This window comes from Equus caballus, chromosome 19 (assembly GCF_041296265.1).
Source record: "Equus caballus isolate H_3958 breed thoroughbred chromosome 19, TB-T2T, whole genome shotgun sequence".
In the NCBI taxonomy this organism is placed as follows: Eukaryota; Metazoa; Chordata; class Mammalia; order Perissodactyla; family Equidae; genus Equus; species Equus caballus.
In genome coordinates, this window is record NC_091702.1 from 5,463,660 (window position 1) to 5,487,500 (window position 23,841).

Sequence of the window (23,841 nt, forward strand, 5' to 3'; positions counted from 1 at the left end):
TAATTCCCTCCAGGTTCTTCCATGTTGTTGCAAATGGGATGAATTTGTCTCTTTTCTGGCTGTGTAGTATTCCATTGTGTGTGTATATATATAGACCACATCTTCTTTATCCAATCATCAGTCGATGGGCACTTGGATTGTTTCCATGTCTTGGCTATTGTGAATAGAGCTGCAATGAACAAAGGGGTGCAAATGTTACTTTGGATTGTTGATTTCAAGTTGTTTGAGTAGATACCCAGTAGTGGGATGGCTGGGTCATACAGTATTTCTATTTTTAGTTTTTTGAGGAATCTCCATACTGTTTTCCATAGTGGCTGCACCAGTTTGCATTCCCACCAGCAGTGTATGAGGGTTCCCTTTTCTCCACACCTTCTCCAACATTTGTTATTTTTAGACTTAGTGATTGTAGCCATTTTAACAGGTGTAAGGTGGTATCTTAGTGTAGTTTTTATTTGCATTTCCCTGATCATTAGTGATGTTGAACATCTTTTCATGTGTTTATTGGCCATCTGTATATCTTCTTTGGAAAAACATCTGTTCATCTCTTCTGCCCATTTTTTGATCAGGTTGTTTGTTTTTTTGTTGTTCAGTTGTGTGAGTTCCTTATATATTATGGAGATAAACCCCTTGTCAGATATACGATTTGCAAATATTTTCTCCCAGTTGGTGGGCTGTCTCTTTGTTTTGATTCTAGTTTCTTTTGCCTTGCAGAAGCTCTTTAGTCTAATGAACTCCCACTTGTTTATTTTTTCTTTTGTTTCCTTTGTCTGAGAAGACATGGTATTCGAAAAGATCCTTTTAAGTTCAAAATCAACTCGTGTACTACCTACATTTTCTTCCAAAAGTTTTATGGTTTCAGGACTTATCTTCAAATCTTTGATCCATTTTGAGTTTATTTTTGTGTATGGCATGAGATGATGGTATACTTTCATTCTTTTGCAAGTGGCTGTCCAGATTTCCCAACACCATTTATTGAAGAGACTGTCTTTTCTCCATTGTATGTTCTTGGCTCCTTTGTTGAAGATTAGCTGTCCATAGGTGTGCAGTTTTATTTCTGGGCTTTCAGTTCTGTTCCATTGATCTGTGTGCCTGTTTTTGTATCAGTACCATGCCATTTTGATCACTATGGCTTTGTAGGACATTTTGAAGTCAGGGATTGTGATGCCTCCAGCTTTGTTCTTTTTTCTCAGGATTGCCTTAGCAATTCAGGGTCTTTGGTTGCCCCATATGAATTTTAGGATTCTTTGTTCTATTTCCATGAAGAATGTCATTGGGATTCTGACTGGCATTGCATTGAATCTGTAGATTGCTTTGGGTAGTATGGACATTTTAACTATGTTTATTCTTTCAATCCATGTGCATGGAATCTATTTCCAGCTCTTTAAGTCATTATCAATTTCTCTCAGTAATGTCTTATAGTTTTCATTGTATAAGTCCTTCACCTTCTTGGTTAAATTTATTTGTAGGTACTTTATTCTTTTTCTTGCAATTGTAAGTGGAAGTATATCCTTGAGTTTTCTTTCTGAGAACTGAGTTTGTTATTGGAGTGTAGAAAAGCAACTGATTTTTATAAGTTGATTTTGTACCCTGCAACTTTACTGTAGTTGTTAATTATTTCTATTAGTTTTCCAATGGGTTCTTTGGGGTTTTCCGTATATAAGATCATGTCATCTGCAAACAGCAAGAGTTTCACTTCTTCACTCCCTATTTGGATTCCTTTTATTCCTTTCTCTTGCCTAATTGCTCTGACCAAAACCTCCAGTACGGTGTTGAATAAGAGTGGTGATAGTGGGCATCTTTGTCTTATTCCTGTTCTCAGGGGCATGGCATTCAGTTTTTGCCCACTGAGTATGATGTTGGCTGTGAGTTGGTCATATATGGCCACATTTCCTCATTTCTTTATGTGTGTCCTCATTTATACATATGTGGTCTCCATGAGAGAAGAGGGCCTTGCTGTCTTTTCACCACCAGCATGCCTAACCTCTCAGCCAATGTCTGACACACGTGGCACTCAATAAATATTTGTTGAATAAATGAATTAATTCCTCCAGGACTCCTCAGCCTTCTTTTCAACTATACTCATTTAATACAACAAATATTTGTTGAAAATCAGTGTCCTCCTTTTGGCTCCAGGGTGTGATGTTGGCTTGAAGAAAACATTGTAGTTGCCTAAAAACCTGGGTGCAAAGACGTGGTGGGAAAATCAGAAAGAACCAAAGACAAAACTGATGGAGCCATCGTACGGATGTAAACGTGCTTACTCTCCAATTTGTTTTCACTTTAGTTTATGCCCCTTTAAACCAATGGCCAAAAATTACAGCCTCTGAGTGGCTGGCACATAAATTTCTGACTTTGAAACCACTTTATTTCAAGCTTGATAAATAGCTTTTGTCACCAGGTAGAGTAATTAAGGTGCAGGCTTGGCCATCACTACTCTGGGCTGACATTACTTTCTTTTCAGTATTTGGTTACCTGCCTGTTGGATTTGGCAGAGCTCACAGCAAGACTCAGGGATGAATTATGTCCATCCTCTCCTGGCAGCAGCTTTGTCAGGAAGATGTATCACCCCCTGTACTGAGCAGCCACTGTTTTCAAAGATCCACGGCAGGCATACCTGGGACATGCCGCCAAGCCCCGCTCTTCACCTCTAGTGGCCACTCCGTCACTGGCAGAGAAAAGAAGGGGCTAGTCCCTATTTGAGATCTTCATGCTTCTTGGCCTGCCCACTTCATTCTAGCCTTACTCTCCACAAACGGTATTTTATTAATAATTCAGTATAAATTTCAAAACAAATGCTTCCAAGCACTAGAACTGCCATCTTGTAGAAAGAGAAAAAGAAAGGAGCTCAACACACCTTGCAGAGCACAATCTCCATGGTGCCTCCAAGAAATAGAGAGACAGAGAGTCAGAGGGAGTCACGGGTTCTTACAGCTAAATGTTAACTGCAAAATCCAACTGCACCAGTTTATGGACGATGAAGTAATGTGTTACTTCGCACAGTTAACCAGTAGTAGAATGACTACATATAGACTTACTTGTTCATCTGAATGTTAAGAAGACCAAGGTTTAGAAACTTGTATCCAGCCAGGAGTCACTGACTGAGTCCCACTTAGGACTATTTCCACTTTTCTGTCGGGTCCATAGATTCCAATGATTCCTCAGGCTCTCCCTAACCGCATCATGGTTGAGGACAGAAAGAGCAGCAGTAAATAAACTGTACTGACAATTGTACTTTACGTGGCAGGTCTCTCTGTGCCGTTGCCGCTTCACATCCTGCATCTCTTTCAAGACATCTTCAAAGGATCCTGCTCAAGAGGGCTTTTACCAATATGAGAATATCCCAGCAGAAAGGTGCTAAGTGGGTCGCCCTGCTAGAAATCAGCCAAGGAGATGTCACCTACATCAGGATTCTGTGCAGGTCCCTGCATGAAGGGGGGTGGAGGGAGGGATGTGACACGTATGTGAGCATCTGCCCCAGAGAGGGTACCAACAGCCAGATTACAACCTCAACTGCGCCCTTTCTCCTTCATTCTTCGCTGGACTCTGGAGAGAACAGGAGAAGTAGAGGGAAGAGAGGGACAGAAAATGAAAGAGCAACCCACATCCCCGTCTCCACTGTAGGTGCCTGAGCTCACGTCCTCAGCAGGGGAATGGGAAGAAGTTTGACAGTGTAGACAACGAAGTTTAGCTTTATATTGGTATGGACTTATTCACATCTGAATATGAAATTGTTCTAATGCCTAAAAGTGATTATACAGCAATGGGTGCTGCCTAAGATGTTGCCAAAAAATGTGAGAGAGCCAGTATTGTTTCAGGAATTGCTGGTTAAGTACAGGTGGAATTCAGGAAGCAGAGGGATGGAAAGGCTAACAAGGTAGACACAGGGCAAAGGAGGAGCTCGTGAAGAATGTACTCCACTTTGCGAAGAGTTAGGACTTTACCCTAGAGATGCTCAAGAATAGCTAAAGAAATCTTACTTAAAGATGTGACATCAGATTTACATGCATTCAACAAATATTTATTATGGACATACTAGGAACTAGGGAGGCATCAGTGAACAAAACAGACAACAAATCCTGCTCTTGGGGAGTTTACATTCTAGGTGGAGAGGTAACAGATACTAAACAAAATAAGTAAGTGTTTAATATCCAGTATGTTAGAGGCTGATAAAAGTGTTATGGAAGAAAATAGAGCGGGGTTAGACAGATTGGGAGTGCTGAAGCAGAGAGGATGATAGGGTCAGATTTCATCATTCAGTTGGGAGGCTAGGGAGGCTACATTGAGAAGGTGACATTTCACCAAAGCCTTGAAGGAGGTGAGGGAGTTAAATATGAGGAAATCCGAAGGAGGAGCATTCAAGGCAGAGGAGACAGTTGGTTCAAAGGCTGTGAGGGACCCGCCTGATATATTTAAATAAGAGCGTGGAGGCCAGTGTGGCTGGAACAGAATGAGGGAGAAGAGTAGAAGGAGATAGGGTCAGACGGGGCCAGATCAGGCAGGTTCCCCAAGGCCCTTGAACTTTGACTTTTATTAGGAGTGAGCTAGGGAGACACTGAGGATTTACATACGCTCAGGGGAAACATAACAGAGTATCTTGATCTGAATTATGTTTTAAAAGGATCATTCCAGCTGCTGGGTTGAGAATAGACTTGTAGATGGGGAGAGAGGGACAAGGTAGAAGCGAAAGGAGAGTCGGTAGGTGTTTGCAGTTATCCAGGAGATTACATAAAGTCGCTATGGAGACGATGGGGAGAGAGAGCTGGAGAGAGTGAGACTGAAAAGAGCCAGCTCAGTTATAAGTCCACTGCAACAGTCCAGCCATGAAATGACTAAGACCTTCAATAGCTCTGACCTGCAACTACAGTCATCTATACTAAAACACAATCAATTTTACAGAAAGAATGAACAAATTGAAAGCATCAAAAATGGAGGCCCAGGGAAAGGAGGCAAACAGATAACCGATGAGGGGGTACATTCAATTTGGTATGCATTCAAAAACCACTAGGAATGTGTTTAACCCATGACTGTAACCCAGTGCCCTGTATACCAAAGATGCTCAACGGTCTACTTTTGGAATTTCACTTATGCATGAAGGATTAATTGCTACAGGGATTGCCCTGGCATAAATAATTAGAAAACTGGAGAAAATACATAAAACAACTTTTCAGATATTAGGCAACAGGCACTCAGAATTATAACCTCTAAGAGAAGGGAAATGATGAAAACAGTGCTATGATCGCCCCAGCTTACTGCCTGGAGACATCTTCAAGGCTGCAGCTCAGAGAGCAGGAACTCAAACAGAAGCTGGCAGTCTCATTTAGTCGAAGAGAAAACATCACAGTTTAAATCACCCATGGTGAATAGAATCTATAGGTCAGAATATTGGAGAGGAGGGAGCTAAATGAAAGAGAGCTCCAGAGATCTTTAAAGGGTGCCCCCCAAGTCTGTGGCTAAGGACTGACCTGCACGCGCCTGGTGTAACACTCCATGAGGCTGGGGGAAGAACTACCTGAAAGCAATAGGCTGAAGATGCCCCTGACATCACACAGTGATGGGAACAGCTCACACTCCCATCACTCAGCGTTAGGTAGAATATTCAAAAGAGTCATGCCTTAATAGTAGGGGATAAATTAGGACAGGAGCAAAGACTGCTCTGCACCTGCCAGAAGAAAACCTAAAAACAAGTTTCAAAGGGATCAAATTGATATGCAAGCACAAGAACAAAGAACATTCTTTTAAAAGTACAACAAAATATGGCATTTCCATAAATATGGAAAATTCAGTGTCTAGAATCCAACCAAAAATTACCAGGCATGTGGCAAGGAAGAAAAATGTGACCTATAACGAGAAGATTCCACTAATCAATAGGAACAAACCCAGAAATGACAGAGATGATGAAATTTGCAGAAAAAGACACTAAAGCAGCTGTTATAAATCTTAAAAATATACTCAATGACATAAAGGAAAACATGAGCATGAATTGCAGAGAAACAGAAGATGTAAAAATACTCAAAGGGAAATTCCAGATAAAATATACAGGCACACCTCAGCAATATTGCAGGTGCGGTTCCAGACCACCACAATAAAGCTAATACCACAATAAAGTGAGTCACACAAATTTCTTAGTTCCCAGTGCATATAGAAGTAACGTTTACACTATACTGTAGTCTACCAAGTGTCAAAAAATGTACATGGCTAGATTAAAAAATACTTTATTGCTAAAAAATGGTAACCATCAGATGAGCCTTCAGCAAGTCATAATCTTTTTGCTGGTACAGGGTCTTGTAAAAAATGCAATATCTGTGAAGCACAATAACGTGGAGCACAATGAAACGATGTGTGCCTGTACAATATCTGAAATGAAAATGCATTGGATAGGACTGTCAGCCAACGAGACACTGCAGAAGAAAATATTAGTGACATAGTGAAAATAACAGAGACATAGCAATAGAAACTATCCAACATAAAGCATACAGAGAAAAAAAGACTTAAAAACAAAAATGAACAGGCTTCCAGTTTTGGGGAAAGATATTAATTTACAGATTCAAGAAACTCAGAGAACCTCAAACAGTATAATCTTGAGAAATCATGCCCAGATACCTCATAATCAAACTGCAGCCAGAGAAAAAGTGACACATCAAATATGAAGCAACAACGATTTGAATGACTACAGATCTTTCATCAGAAGCCATAAAAGCCAGAAGAGAATGAAACAACATCTTTAAGGAGCTGAAAGAAAATAATTTTTAACCCAAAATTCTATCAGAAATATCCTTTAAGAACAAAAGCAAAATAAGATCATTCTGAGATGAAAGAAAACTAAAACTTTGTTGCCAACACTCTTGCTGAAAAAGATATCTTGGGGCCGGCCTGGTGGTGTAGCGGTTAAGTTAGCATGCTCCACTTCGGCGGGCCAGGGGTTCGCCGGTTCAGATCCTGGGGGCAGACCTACACACCACTTATCAAGCCATGCTGTGGTACACGTCCCACATATAAAATAGAGGAGGGTGGGCACAGATGTTAGCTCAGGGCCAGTCTTGTCAGCAAAAAGAGGAGGATTGGCAGCAGATGTTAACTCAGGGTTAGTCTTCCTCAAAAAGGAAAAAAAAGAAGAAGTCTTAAGAAATTTTTTCAGGATAAAAAAAATAATGCCAAAGGAAAGTATTGAACTTCAAGAATGAAAGAGCAGCACAAATGATAAGTATGTGGACACATATAAGAGACTGTATTTATCCTTTAAGTTCTTAAAAATATGTGTGACTGCTGAAAGTAAAAATTATCTGGAAAATCACAAGGAATCTACAAAAAAGCTACTAGAACTAGTAAGTGAGTTTAGCAATGTTACAGGATTCAAGGTCAGTATACAAAAGTCAAATGTTTTTCTAATAATATCAATGAACAACTGAAAATTGTAATTTTAAAAGAATATAATTTACAATAGCATCAAGAAACACGAATACTCAGAAATACATTTAACAAAATCTGTGCATGATCCATTATACTGAAAACTACAAAACATTTCTGAGAGAATCAATTATGACTTAAATAAATAGAGAGATATGCCGTGTTCATGGGTCAGAAGATTCAATATTGTTAAGATCTCAAATATCTCCAAGTTGATCTATAGATTCAATACGATCCATAGCAAAAGATCAGCAGGATTTTTTTAATTGACAAGCTGATTCTAAAATTCATATGAAAGAGAGAACATACAATTTCTAAAAGGAAAAACAAAGTTGAAGGATGCACATAGCCTGTTTGCAAAGTTTACTATAAGACTACAGTTATTTGGACAATGTGATATTAATAAGGATTGACATATCGGTCAATGGAACAGAGTAGAAAGTCCAAGCATAGATATACACATATACAGTCAATTCACTTCCAACAAAGCTACCAAGGTAATTCAAAGGAGAAAAGATAATTTTCAACAAAAGGTACCACAACAACTGGATATCCATATGGAAGATATAAACCTCAAACCTTATTTTACACCATCAACAAAAGTTAACACAAAATGGATCATAACCATAGTGTTAAGAATTAAACTATAAAACATGTAGAAGAAAACAAGGGAAAATATTTGCAACCTTTGGTTAGGCAAATATCTCTTAGATAAGACACAAAAGGAAAAACCATGAAAGAAAAGATTTATAAATTGGACTTCATCAAAATGAAAAACTTTTGCTCTTTGTAATACACTGTTAAGGAAATTAAGAGGTAAGTCACAAACTGGGAGAAAATATCTGCAAAACATATATCTGATAAAGGACTTGTATCTAGAATATATAAAGAATGCTCAAAACTCAATAATAACTAAAGAGCCAATGAAATCAGTGGACCCAAGATTTCAAAAGACACTTCACCAAGGAAGATACATGCATGGCAGAGAAGTACATGAAAAGTTTCTTAAAATTATTATTCTATTTTAAAAATTCAAATTAAAAACTACAATGATACTACTACATACTTAGTACCCTAAAACTTAGTGGATTAAAACAATAACCATTTAATTCTATTTCATGTTTTTGTGGGTCATGAATTCAGGCAAAACTGAGACAATTCTTCTGCTCTATGCAACACTGACTGGGGCCACTCACTGGTACTCAGTGGGCAGCTAGGGGGACTCGAGGGACCAAGACAGCTTCACTCACTACACGAATTGTTTCAGAGAATAGAAAAAGAGAATAGAAAAAAGGTTAGCATAACCTCTATATCAAAACATGGGGACATTTCAAAAAGGGGAAAACTACAGGCCAAGCTCTGTCATGAAAATACACACCAGTAAAACAACAGTAAAAGAGGTATTAAAGGATAATACACAATTATCAACGGAGTTTATCCCCACAATGCAAGGTTAGTTTAACATTTGAAACTAAAATATAATTTAAAAATTACACTTTACCACTTTAACTAATAAAGGAGAAAAATCATATCATCTTAATAGATGCAGAAAAAGCATTTGATAAAATTCAATGCTGATTAATGATTTAAAAATAACTCAACAAACTAGAAACAGAAGGGACCATGTTTAATCTGGTAAAAAGTAGCTACAAAAATCCTATAGCTAGTATTTTACTTAACTGTAACATTGAAATGCCTTCTTGAAAGGAAAAGATGTTCACAGTCATCACTTCTGCTCAGCCGTGTTCTGGAAGTCCCAGCCAGTGCAGTACGATGAGAAAGCGAACAAATGTTCTGAAGTTTGGAAAGCAAGACAAAGAACCCTACAGTTAGCACATGACATTATTTATTTGTAGAAGCTCCAACAGAATCTCAGATCAACTATTACAATAAATAAATAAATTTAGTAAGATCACCGAACAAAAAGTAAATGTACAAAAATCTATCTTATTTCTATACACAAGCAACAAGCAATTGGAAAAATAAATTGTTAAAAACTTTTCCTTACAATAGTACAAAAATCACCAAATAGATAAAACTAAATATAATGAAAGACAGGCAAGGACTCTACACAGACAACTATAAGGCACTATTAAGACACGTTGAAGAAAACCCAAAAGATAGAGCGGAGAGCGGCAAACCGCAGCCTGCAGCCGTCTCTGTGCGACCCGTGAATGAAGAGGTTTCACAAGTTTAAAAGGTTGTGAAACAAACAGGAAGAAGAATCAGAATACGTGACAAGGAGTAGCCCAGAAAGCCTAAAATATTTACTATCTGACTCTACAGAAAAAGGTTGCTAACCCATGAAATAGGGGAATATATCATTTTCATTGATTAGAAAACTCAATATTATAAAGACCTCAATTCTCTTCAAATTAATCTGTACGGTCAATAACTCCAAATCAAACTCCTAGTAGGTATTTTCATTAGAAATTCACAAGCTGTTTCAAAAATTTTCATTGAAATGCAAAAAGCCAAGAATAGCCAAGACAGTCTTTAAAAAGAATAGCAAACTTAGAGGTTTTATACTACTAGATATCAAGATTTATTATAAAGCTATAGTAATAAAAACAAAATAGTATTGGCACAAAGTTAAACAAAGAACAGACTAGAAAGTCCAGTACCTGATCTACACATATACAATCACCTTATTTTCAATAAGAGTGAGAAAGCATGATCTTTTCAATAAATGGTGCTGGATCAATCAGACATCCATATGGGAAAAAACAACTGTGACTTATATTTCATATGGACATATAAATCAGTTCTAAATGGATCACAGGCCTAAATGTAAAAGGTAAAAATAAATCTCCAGAAGATAACATCTGATAATATCTCTATGACCTTGGAGCAAACAGAGATTTCTTCAACAAGACATAAAAAGCTCTCACCATAAAGGGAAAGACAGACAAACAGACTTGATTAAAATTAAGAATTTAGGGGCCAGCCCGGTGCTGCAGTGGTTAAGTTCAACGTTCTGCTTCTCGGCGGCCCAGGGTTCACCGATTCGGATCCCGGGTGTGGACATGGCACTGCTTGGCAAAAGCCATGCTGTGGTAGGCGTCCCACATATAAAGCAGAGGAAGATGGGCACAGATGTTAGCTCAGAGCCAGTCTTCCTCAGCAAAAAGAGGAGGATTGGCAGCAGTTAGCTCAGGGCTAATCTTCCTCAAAAAAAAAAATTTATATTCATCAAAAGACACCATTAAGAGAGAGAAAACAAATTAGCTTAGGAGATTTTTGAACTACATATATCTGACAAGAATTCATATCCTGAATATGTAAAATACTGTTATAAAGCAATAATAAAAAGATAGCTAAATCCAATAAAATGAAGGACAAAAGACTTAAAAAGACACTACGCAGGGGCCGGCCCCGTGGCCGAGTGGTTAAGTTTGTGCACTCTGCTTCGGTGGCCCAGGGTTTCGCCAGTTGGGATCCTGGGTGAGGACATGGCACTGCTCATCAAGCCATGTTGAGGCGGCGTCTCACAAGCCACAACTAGAAGGACCCACAATGAAAAATACACAACTATGTACTGGGGGCATTGGAGGAGAAAAAGCAGGGGAATAAAAAAGGGAAGATTGGCAACAGTTGTTAGCTCTGGTGCCAATCTTTAAAAAAATAAAAAAAGACGCTACACAAAAGATGACATCTGAATGGCAAATTAACATATTAAAAGGTGTTCAACATTGTCAGTCATTAGGGAAATGCAAATTAAAAATACAATAAGATCTTACTATACACTTACCAAAAAGGCTAAAAGATTTTTAAAACTTCAAGTATTGGCAAAGATGTGGAGCAACTAATTTAGCTAATGCTAAATAAACATATACTCCATACCTAATAATTCTACTCTTAAGCATGTGTCTAACACAGACACAAATACATGTGCATCCAAAGACATGCACAAAAATTCACAAAGTGTTATTCACAATTTCAAAAAACTGGAAGTAATTCAAATGTCCAGCAGCAGCAGCAGCACGGAAAAACAGTTGCAGCATATTCACAGAATGGAATACTATGCAGCAAAGAAAATGAACAACTATACGCACCATGACTTGAATGAAACTCACTGTTTTTGCCCAAAAAGTTGGGCAAAAAAGCCAAACACAAAAGAATGTGAATACATAACAAATTCAAATACAAGGGGCCAACCCTGTGGACGAGTGGTTAAGTTCGCGTGCTCTGCTGCAGGGACCCAGGGTTTCGCCTGCTCGGATCCTGCGCATGGACATGGCAGCACTCATCAGGCCATGCTGAGGTGGCATCCCATGTGTCACAACTAGAAGGACCCACAATTAAAAATACACAACTATGTACTGGGGGGCTTTAGGGAGAAAAAGGAAAAACAAAATCTTTAAAAAACAATTCAAATACAAGCAAAACTAATCTATGGTGATAAAAGTCATAATAGAGTTTACTCTAGGGGAACAATGAACAGGAAAAGACATGACAAAGGCTTCTGGGTTTCTGGCAATGTTCTATTTCTTAATCTGAGTGGTACTTACATGGCTTCACAGTAGTTTAATCTGTAAAAATTCATTCACTTAGAATTTATGGACTTTTCTGCATGTATGTTAAATCTCATTAGAAAGTTTACAAAAGAAGAAAATTATGCATGTATTTGAAACATTTACCAAAAGAAAGCCTTAGACTAGAATTGACTATATTTGGCCATGTATAAGCTGCGGGTGAAATAGCCCTACTGGGTTGAATAGCATCCCCCAAAAGTCATGCCCACTGGCAACCTCAATGGGACCTTATCTGGAAATAGGGTCTTTGTAGATGTCCTCAAGTTAAGACGAGGTCATCCTGGGTTAGGGGGAGCCCTAATCCAATGACTGGTGTCCTTATAAGAAGAGGGAAATTTGGACAGAGACACAGAGACAAGAACAATGTGTGAAAACAGAGACACACAGGGAGAATGCCACATGATGGCAGAAGCAGAGACTGGAGCCACGTGTCTACAACCCAGAAACCCTAAGGACTGCTGGAAAAGCACCAGGAGCGAGAAGAGGCAAGGAAAGATCCTTCGCCAGAGACTGTCATTGAGCATGGCCCTGCTGACGCCTCGACTTCTGACTTCTACCTCCAGGACCACGAGAGAATCCATCTCTCGGTTTAAGCCGCCGAGTGTGTGAGAACTTGTTCCAGCAGCCCTAGGAAACCAGGACAGCAGGTACAGCGTCAGAAGTGCAAGAAGAAAGCCCAGTTTACAGTATCATCCAGAGAGCTGCAAAGGCGGGGCGTAGACAGACAGACAAACAGGTAGACAGAGACAGACAGACAGATATAAATAGACAGATAGATAGGCGTGGTAGATAGATGGATAGATGGACAGACAGATATAAATAGACAGATAGACAGACAGACAGAGAGGTCGACGTTTGCTGGACCCAGGAAGCAAGCTGACCCTCACTCTCAGACACTTGGGCTGTGTCTGGGGCTCCAGAGAGGATCCACTGGCTTTCTAATACTGTTAGGCCCTATTTCAAGTCCCAGATATGAACAAAAAGACTCTTTAGGGGACAAAACACACAGAAAATAGAAAACAGATTTCTCAGAAAAGAGAAATAAGCCAAGTTTGAACAATTTTTAAGACAATGTACACTCATAAACTAAGAATGAAGTGCTTGCTCATAAAATACCATTGTGCCGTGAGGAGACAAATGTTTTCACATATTGAAAGTAACAGCTACGCTATTTAACTCGACAGAAAAAATACATGGAAACCTCATCTCAGGGAACCTAAGAAAGACAGCTGTAATCAGTAAACTTGGGACAGCAGAGGGAACAATGTGGATGATTCACTGAGTGTTCTTCCATAGGGGGAGGTGGGGATGGTGTCACACAAGCATTACCCTAAAATGTCCTGACACTCGTCCGAAAAGGATGGGCCTGATTCCGCTCTTCAGCATCTGACATGTCCTGTACCTACTGAAGGGGGGATGCAAGGAGTGACGGGCAGGAGGGACCCTCTTCTTGATACTGACGGCCCACCTTCACAACAGGTGTGCTCTTCTCCAAATTAACAGGCACCTTCCCGTTCTGAAACAGCAACGGCAATCAAAGCGGAGATCCCCTGAGGTTGAACCTCGACCACCAGATCATGCAATTTGTGTTATAAAGTCAAAGTTTATACATAAGAGTTGCTTTTAAAATGGAGTGATGACAAGTTTGGTAATTCACTGTCTTCTGTTAACACTTTTGTTTTGTTTTGTTTTTCAAAACAATCGCTGAATGCAGGAGGGGTGAACGTCAAGGGCAGAGGACCTTCTCGGAGGCTTAAACACGTTTATTCGAAAACTGTGATCAGCTGCCCCAGGCCTGAGTTACGCCTGCATTCATTCTGAAAACACGTATTTCCTGCACATCCTCAGTGCACATAAAAGGACAAAGACAACGCTGACTTGACTACAGAAATCACTTTTTAAGGGCTATAAGATATTTTGAAAGCACTTGTGATTTTCATATGCTAATAATAAAGCGTTCTGGTTATTAATTCAAAGAGGAACGTAAGAGCCGCCAGCAGACAACACTGCTGATTTGATTATTATACATAGTTTAAAATAATAACTTTTTAAAAAATTCTACATCCAAGACTTTTTACTCATTCCAACTGTTCTTGTCCTCATTCACCTGTAACATTTTATCCTAAATGTTCGTAACCTGCTTAAAGTAAGTTCAATATGTGGACGCTTGCACTCACAATGCAGACACTTTTAAAGCATAATTGTTCATTTTACCGATGGGGTCCTCATTTTAGAGAGATTTTTAGGGAAAAACAAGTTATAAGAAGTTTCCATAATAGGCTTAAAACTCAATTTACATACCACTTCTCAGGAATATATCTGAGTAAAAGGAGACATAAACCCAGCTCCCGCCCTTCCCCCAGCCACTCCCACGGCCATGCCCTCACTGCACTCACGGCCCTGAACGCCCGGGCGGGAGCACTGCCCTGGCCGCACTCCAGAAGCAGCATCCCACGTCTCCAGCTCTCCATCTCCCCTTACTCTGCTTTCTTATTTTCAATGTTGATCACCATGGGACATATTACACAGTTACTTATTTTCTTGTTGGTACTTAACGTCTGTCTTCTCCCACCAGAGCGTGAGCCCTCTGCGGACAGGCTGCCCAGCTCCAGCTCCAAGAACAGGCCCTGGCAATGACCAGGCAATCAATAAATAGCTGTTAAATAAATGAACAAACGCCATAAAGTGAATGAAATAAAGTCTTACAATCTGTGATGAAAAGAAGTTGAACATTTTCTTAGATGTGCTAGATTAGGGAGAAATCATCCAGTGAGGGTATCAATAACTGTACAACATGGTTTCCTGGAATCATTTTCCATTGAGTAAAAGGCTCCAGGGCAGATCTTTCATGAGCTGGCCATCAATCTGCTCCATTTTCAGTCGGTAGGGATAATTAAGTTAGCACAGATTTTTTTTAAACAATAAAATTATTAACAGCTGAAACTGCTTCATGGTGGCAATAGTTAAGAATCTGGTGCATGGAATAAACCAAATCTCCCCAAAGACACAAGCGCTCTCTGAGTCAGGGGCAGCCCGTTCTGACTAAAGCACGGGCTTTGCAGGGTTTCCCTTGTGGGAGTTCTGACCTCTAGCCGTCAGGAGGGGATGAAGTGCTTGCCCTGATTTCTACACACTATGTGTGGGTAATGGATGGCTGCTTTATTTTCTCCAAGGTAGTACTTTGTTTATGAGCCACCTCTGAAGTCTGCTTTCTTTCCTGGTGGCCCTTCATTGTGCTCTATTGTGGTAACACCTATTCTCCATCCTTGTCATGGCTGGAGTAAGACAGCATTTTAGAAAATGAATCTGCAGTATACTTTGCACCACAAATGATATGCGCCCCACAATTCAATATGTTCATACCCACTGCGATAGGTGGCTTGTGTTATGCTTCCGAGAGCCATTCCCGACCTCAGACATTCCTCAGATCAGTAATTCTTTCCTGCACACACTAGCCATGGGGCAGACAGAAGAAACAGGTCCGGAGAGGCTCCCTCCTGCCAGAGAGAAGGATTCTAACATGACAAAATGGGCTCTCTAACTCCTAATCGACTGACCCACAGGACTGAAGTCTTATTTCTGACTCCAAGGGGAAACCCTGAAGGACCACAAAGAATACACAGGAAAAATGTGTCACTTCTAAATGCACAAAACCACACGACGCTCATTACACCCGGGCTCTCCATCGTGCCTGCTGGATTCTGAACCTAAGTCTGGCCATCGTCTGTTGGATCAGTCAGCTCAGCTATTATGCTGCCAGGAGTAAAGAACCCCCAAATCTCGATGACTTACAAGAATATGCTCCAGTCCTCACTGTGTAACATGCTCACGAGTCAGCTTCAGCTCCAGCATCTTCATTCCCAGCCCAAGCCATAGGCACAGCCCCTCTGGGACACATCAGTCTTATCGCAAAGGTACAGAGTAACTTACAGTGGAACCATGCAATGGCTCTTCAAGCTTGTAGGCTCAGGAGCGGCATGTGCCACCACCACTCACATTTCCTTGGCCAAAGCAAGCTGAATGGCCAAATCCAACATCAGTGGGGTGGGACTCTAAACCTCCTGCAGAAGCGGGCAACAGGGAGACGCGGTGCAAAGTTCTGAGCAATAATGCCATCTACGATCCCCATGATCTAACATCCTAAGTGGTTTGGGAGATGGTTGCCTGACCAGCATGGGAGTCTTCACACACCCTTGGAGAATCTGATAAAAGGGACAGAACCTATCCCCAGAAAAATGTACACACACGCAAACCCATCCCCACAAATGCACGCACAAATACCTACAAAAGTTTGTACCTAATCTCAAGGGTCAGAGACCCCTAGTTTCATACATGAACTCCACACCCAGAACAGGAACTCTTGCTTTAGAGAGAAAATTCCTCCACGTTCATTAAACAAACTGCCATTTGTCAACATGAGGTCAGCTTCCTCCTGCCACCTGAAATGGGAGGGGAAAGACCCCCTCCAGGAGGACATCCAGGCTCAGGGTCTGCTGTGCTCGCCCTGAGGGCTGGGGCCCAGATCGCCGCCCCCACGCCACTGGGCAGTCTCTGGAAGGGGACCACACTGCCTTTAAATTGTATTTGTTTTCTTTCAATTTAAATTGCCCACTATTTTGTCATAGTGCTTTTTTTCTACTGTTTTATATTTTTTAATCTATTTCTATTTTGTGTTTTACTGTTTGTTTTGCTGTTTCATAAATCATATATATATATATAATCTTAAGGAATACTGAGACATTAATGCAAGTAGTTAGTAAGCACTATTACTTAGTAATACTAAATAAATCATATTGCCTTATCCTAAGGCAGCTGTACATTATCAGTTTACACACGCACACACACCCCTGTACATCTGTGGCTCTCTCACCTCCAGAGGGCTGAGGATCATACACAAAAATCAACCTTTTTCTAAACTCTAGCAATATGCTGCAATGTGGGCACCGTGAAGACCGGATAAGGAGCTCAGAGAGGGGGCAAGTTCTCCCTTGCCCAATCTAGAAAGCAGCTCCCCCATAGGCCTGACATGAGGGCACAGGGCCAGCAGTAGATGCGATGACATTCCACCAAGTGAGGTCAAGTCAGCCACATACAAAGTGACAAACTCTGACAGAACTGTCAGCAGGCCATTTTTGTGAGAGCCATTTTTGTTTACATTGTGGTTTGAGCTCCTTTGGGGTTTTTTTTTTTTTTTTTTGAGGAAGATTAGCCCTGAGCTAACATCTGCTGCCGATCTTGCTCTTTTTGCTGAGGAAGACTGGCCCTGAGCTAACATCCATGCCCATCTTCCTCTACTTTATATGTGGGATGCCTGCCACAGCATGGCTTGCCAAGCAGTACATAGGTCCACACCCAGGATCCGAACCAGCAAACCCAGGCCACCGAAGCAGAGCAAGAACTTAACCACTAGCCACCAGGCCGGCCCCTCCCTTGTTTTTTTATTTTTTACAGTAGATTCGTTTACTTTTAGTTGTGATTTGGAGCCAGAAATGCACACGAAGTTAAAGCGTTTTAAGGAGGCATGTGAGACCAACGAAAGCACCAGTCGGAGGACAGGGAACGGGCTGTCTCGAGTGAAACTGGATGTGGTTTTGGCTTTCTGACCTTCACATCTCTCTGCAGGGTCACGTAAAACACAGGTCAAACATCATTTTAATTTGGAAAAAAAGCATCCTGAACATTTTATGAGTTCAGATTTCACCTCGGAGCAGCCACAATTGCAAGCGCTGCCCCTGGATGCAGGCGAGAGGCCCAGCAAGGGGAGGCTCACATCCAGGTGGACCCGTGCAACCCCGCAGCACGGAGGCAAGCTGTGTGCCAAGGGACTGCTGCCAGGCCTGGAGGCCATGGGGGCAACGTGTTCTCAGTAGAGAAATTGCCTCCTAAGCTCTCATCAAAACAGACTCTCAACTTCAGATTTATTTTCTGTTAGGGAAAAACCCACTGTGGATGTGCCAGAAAATCTCAGTGAGAATTAAAGCCCGATAACTTCACCTTAGAACATATCCACATTCCAGGAATGCTTTCTGTTGGATTCTAAAACTCTATTGGAATTTTACATAGAACCACTTTAAGCAAACCCAACACATAAACATTCAGTTAGGGGGTGAGAATTTGCTTTACAAAACCTTCCCTAAGGATTCCTTTAAATGGCAACCTTTCCTGGATGCATTTAAAAATAAACTACGAAAATATAGTACACATTTTGGTACATAACTAACATATTAGGAAAGTGCATCATCCACCGATTATTTAGTTATTATATTGTTCCTTAAGCCTTTGCTAAAGCACAGGTATCAAAACAACAACAACAACAAACCCTCCAGAGCCAGCCCTGATGGCCTAGTGGTTAAAGTTCGACATGCTCCACTTCAGCTGCCCGGGTTCAGTTCCCAGGCAGAACCACACCACGCATCTGTCAGTAGCCATGCTGTGGCAGCAGCTCACATAAAAGGAATAATAACTAAAATATACAACTGTGTACTGGGACTTTGGGGGGAGAAAAAAAAGAGAGGAAGATTGGCAACAGATGTTAGTTCAGGGCGAATCTTTCCCAACAAAAAAGAAAAAAAATCCTCCAAGTATAAAGAATAGTCACACTTTATGATCTGCAAAAAATAACTGTTTAAGATAATAATAAAAGGACTAATATTTGTACAAAATATACAAAAGTATATATGCTATTGTTATCTAGGAAATATGGATTAACTATTATTAATTTCATTTTAATAGATTTAAATATCAAAATCACACAGCATATTGCAATTTTTATTTTTAATAATAATTACTGTGAAATAATTAAGAGTGAAAACACATGCAACAATTTTGCCATATGGTTCCACTCTAAATCCCATTTCAGCCATCCTCCTTCCCCTGTATTTCTCAATGCCCTGGAAATACTCCATGCAGTTATAACTGCATGTCAGCCCCAACCACAGCTCCATATCAACTAGCTCTACCCTGCTCCCTCTGTTGGGGCTTCAGGAATGGACGGCTATGGAACAGGCATGACAAGGCACCCTCTAGGCTTTCATAGACCAATGAGAAGATGAGTCTCCAGACAATGGGCCACTTTAATACTCCAATGCCTCATATTTAGACATTCCCATTACAGAGAGGTCATGATTAGAAAACCCAAACAAAGGAAAATCATTTTATGTGATTTACAACTATTCCCTAATATTTTAAGACATCACGTAATCCTCCCTAATGTTTTATTACTTACAGCAGGACACGCTACATGCTGATATCAGCTGAAAATTGCGGTAAAATATGGAGAACGGGAAGGGTGGGCAGACTCATCAGGAGAGAATGGAGGCCAGAGATCTTGGTGAGCAATCACCTCCACCAGGTAATGAGATTCAGCACGAGTGACACTGCACAGGAAAAATCACAACAAATTATTCTCCATTTGAACACAAACTAGCCATATCATCACCTAGCTCCAGGTTTAGAAGATTGAATTTATCAAACGCATTGCTGAACAAAAGCTGGCCTTCATTTCCTAATGCGGCTGACTGTGCTAGCTGACTGAGTGTGGATGAAGGCTCGGTAATATGGAGCAATGATTGAAGACCGTATATCAACCACTGGGCATGCAGTGCTCCTATTGCAGTCTGGTCTCTTAAGAGACTCTACTAGTAACATACTAATTCAAGAGGGGGGCCACTCCATAGGACAACTGCTCCACAGACAAGTTAATGAGGGTGCCACAACTGCTATGTCCCTCCCCTCAAGTAATGTCACCTGGTACTGGGGTAAGCTACCTATGACTTCTGGATGTTTAAAAAAAATAGTTAACTTTTTTATCAAAATGGCTTAGAACAGCCTTGAAAGCAAATTTTAAAGAAGCCATATCAATGTGCTACTTACATTTGCCAATATTCCTCTCTCAATCTATCTTTCAGTAGCATCACAATAAGAGGATATAAGTATGTTTAACAGTCTCCAGCAAACAAGAAATTCAGGCCAATGGAAAAAGGGAATGGCAGAAAAATGTAGAATTCTCTAAGGTTCTTGCCTCAGATTCTTGATAAATATAAGCAAGGATGTGAATTTGTATTTATATATGGCTTAATAAAAAATTCTTCCTGAGATATTTTCTGAGTCAACAACGTCATGTTTATCTGTATACCAACAGTTGTTGAATTTCAATCATTCATTCACTCATTCAAGATTAATTCAACCAGCATTGACTGAGTTAACACATGTCTTAAGCTCTGAATTCAGTACAGGAGATACAAAATGAAAGTATCTATCTTTGCCCTTTAGCCCAGTGTAGGGGGAGAGATGCCTAAGTAATAATTATTTAGAAGAAAAAAAAGGCTAGGTGCCATGATAAAGCTAGGTGCTGAGTATTCTGAATCTCCTATGAAGGCCACCTAAACAGAAAGCGAGACTTTCCCCAGGGGGTGATGCCTGAGCTGTCCTAGGGGAGAGTAAACATCACTTCAGGCAAAGATAGAGGGGGATGGTCTGAGGGGACAGCCTGAACAAAGGAACAGAGGCCAGGGAACACCACTGTATGCACTGTGGAATGCGAAAGAAGTGTCAGGCAAGGAGAAGCAAGAGATGGGTAGAGGTGGAGGCAGGGCGGATCAGATGGTCTTATGGTACAGCCCACAGACTGGCCTTATCCCAACAAGCAACAAGGAGCCACAGAAGAGGAGTGGCCTAGTAAGACGTGCATTTTTAAAAGATTCCTCTGGGAACTTTACAAAAAATGAGTCTGACCAGAATCAAAGTGATCAAGTAAAAATATTCCAGGTGACAATGGCTGAAGACCTGAACTGTGGCAGAGAAGACGACAGATCAAAGTGAAATCGCTGGAAGCTGGTGCTCCTTTGGATATAAGGAGGAAGAAAGGAGAAGAGGCAATAAGGCCTCTGGTCTGGGGTCCTTCTTGGCAACTGAGTGAAGGGTGATGCTGTTGACTCAGATGGAGAATAGAGGAGGAGGAGGAGCTAACGGAGAAGGCAGGTAATGAGTCCAGTCATCATCTGCGTTTGAGGACCTGTAGGGTCACAAGAAGTGGATGGATTCTTTAATCTAGGGATCAGGGTGGAGGTCTGCTGGGATATAAAGATAGAGGAGTTGTTTCCAATTATACAGCAGTTGGTACCCAAAGAGTGCACGATATCACCCACAAAGAGTATGTGAAGCCATAAAAACAATGGTTCAGGCCAGAACCTTGGGGACCACTTGATATTTAAGCATTGGGAAGAGGAAGAAAGAACCAACTTTGAGAGAGAAAGACTAGTCAAAGAAAGAGAGGAACATGTCATCATTGGGAAGAAGGATGCAATGAGCAGTGCCTAATGAACAAATCCAGCAGAGAATGTTCCATTAGGGTAGAGACTGGAAAATATCCAATGGATGTAGCAACTAGAGGATGTCATCGTTGACCCAAACAAGAGGCATATTAATGGTATGACACGGGTGAGCCTGACAACAGCAGGTTGAGGAATGAGCTAGTGAAAGCAAGAGGAGACTATTCTTTCAAGAAACTTGAATAAGAAGGAGGATAAGAGAGTAAGCACTAGTTCAAAGGGGGATTGGAAAGGCTGAGAGGGATTGGTTTACTTCTTTGTTGGTAAAGATGAGAGGCTTGAATGTGTTTATAAGACGGAGGGTAGAAGCTATGAAGGTGAGGAGGGTTGAAGGTTCCAGATTCAGGGGCAGGGGGATATCTCAGGGGGATAAGAGACTGCACATGGATCAAGAAGGGGGTGGAGGAGGTGTGCCAAGAGAAAAGAAGAGTGAACTAAGCCTGGTGCCAGCTTCAGCTTTCTAGATATCATGCTTTATGCCAAGCTTTATTCCAAGTAATTTTTTTAAAAATCATCCATGCCTTCCTAAGAAAGTTGCTGCCACAAGAGAAATAAGGTCAGCTTTAAGACTGACTTCAGAGTCCCTATTGTCTAAGGACTAAGCAAAGAATAAAAAATCCACAACACGAGTACCTTGTATTGATAAACAATACATTTACACAAAGAAATACAAGCATACTCATTAAGTACATATTATACCAACTTCTAAACAACATTGTACAATAAATGTTAGATCAACAGCAAAATGATTTGAAAAATACATGCAGTCTTCAATCTCCAAGAGCATCTCCGTCACCTCGCCAAGAAGTCAGCCTCTACTCAAAGGCCCAAGAAGCTTGAATGTTAAATAACAGGAATCATCCAGCCTCATGCGCACCTTGAGTTTAGTTACAGCTCTGTCAAGGCCTCACCACATAGACACATGCGTGTACCGACTCGCTCTTTTCTTCCAACAGCAAGCAGCAAGGCTAATCCAGTTCACTCTGGGAATAGGAGACCCCGTAGGAACATCCAGGAATTAGACAGAGCAACAAAAATCAAGAGCAGCCCAGGTCGGGGCAGGAAGGAAGAGGAGAGAGAGACAGCCCAGGCAAAGGAGGGTGTCAGAATTCCTCACTGGGATCCTCCAGAGTGCCTTTGCACCTGCTCTCACTGCTATAGAACTTCTCACACTACTTTAAAATCCTCTCACGCAGTGCTGTGTGGTGAGACCAGTGGTTAGCCAGCCAGAGGGAAGAATGAGAACATAGGGTCATTACCCACACCTTCTAATAAAGTTAATTCTGAATGGATCAAAGACATAAATCTGAAACATCAAACCATAAAAGCATAAGAAGAAAATCTAGGAGAATTTTTTCTTAATCTTAGAATGAGAATGGCCTTTCTAAGTATGATTAAAATTCCAGAAGCAATAAAAAGAAAAGAGAAATAAATTTGATCAATATTTAAAATTTCTGAGTGGTTAAAAAAATAAAGTTTTTAAAAATGACAAATTGGAGAAAAATATTTGCAACTCATATTCCAGAGAAAGAATTAATTTCTTTAATAAAGAGGTCCTCCAAACAATAAAAAAAGTCAACAAACCAATAGGAAAAGAAGCAAAGAATATGAACAGATACCTCACTAAAAAAGAACTATGAATTGATCTTAAACATATGAAAAGATATTCAACATCATTTGTAATAAAAGAAATGCAAATTAAAACTATAATGAGATGCCATTTAACCTATTAGATAGGCAAACACCAAAATATCTGAAAACACAGAGTGTTGAAGACAGTGTGGGAAGATGGGAATTTCACACATTGCTAGTTAGATGGTAACTGCCAGGACACATGCGGAGGACAATTTGGCAACACCTGCCAAAACTGAAAGTGTACATACCCTTTGATTCTAGCTCCACATTTGTACAGGGATCTTTACTGAAACATTTTTTTGTAGAGGCAAAAGATGACAAACAACCTACCGTCTACCAATAATAGGTAACTAGTAAATAAATTATAGTTTATCCTTACAAAGAAATATTATGAAATCATTTTAAAAAATGGGATAGCATTACATGTGCAGCTAAGGAAAGGTCTCCAAGATATGTTAAACAAACAAACAAAGAGTTAGGTGCAAACAACATATAGTGTGTCATCATTTCTGGAGGGAGTAATATACACACATACCTATGTGTAAACTGCGTCAATTACCTCAGGAAGAAGAGACCAAAAAAAGTGAGTGCCCTGAGGAAGCAGAGCGAGGTGACTGGGAGAGTTGGTGTTTATCGTATGTATGCCATTGTGTGTCTAGAACTGTGTGGCACGCTCCTGCATCGCCTATTCAAAAGCAGATTTAAAAACATGCCTCCCAATCATATAGACTCCTGATGCTTTAGTGGTGTATCATCTGTTACTGGAGAAATATTGTCAGAACAAAGACTTCTCGCCAGTGAATGTTAAGGATCTTGCGTCTGTTTTCATCGCGCGTCACCACTAGGCGACAAGCATCTGTGCCTGGACGTTTACAACAGCAGTCTGCATCGCTCCTGACGACGGAGCCTAAACAATTCAAATACAATCCACATCTGAA

At 40.5% G+C, this 23,841-nt stretch overlaps 1 long non-coding RNA gene across 1 annotated transcript in view; it reads right to left on the reverse strand.

The window, feature by feature from the left end:
• Positions 1–19,315, reverse strand: part of LOC102148580 (uncharacterized) — a 41,216-nt gene extending 21,901 nt beyond the window's left edge. Inside the window, exons 1-2 of the long non-coding RNA XR_011428947.1 lie at positions 19,165–19,315; positions 9,085–9,198 (exon numbers count right to left, since the gene is read on the reverse strand). This is a non-coding gene — a long non-coding RNA (uncharacterized lncRNA). The remainder of the gene's footprint in view (positions 1–9,084; positions 9,199–19,164) is intronic.
• Positions 19,316–23,841: the final 4,526 nt, after the last annotated feature.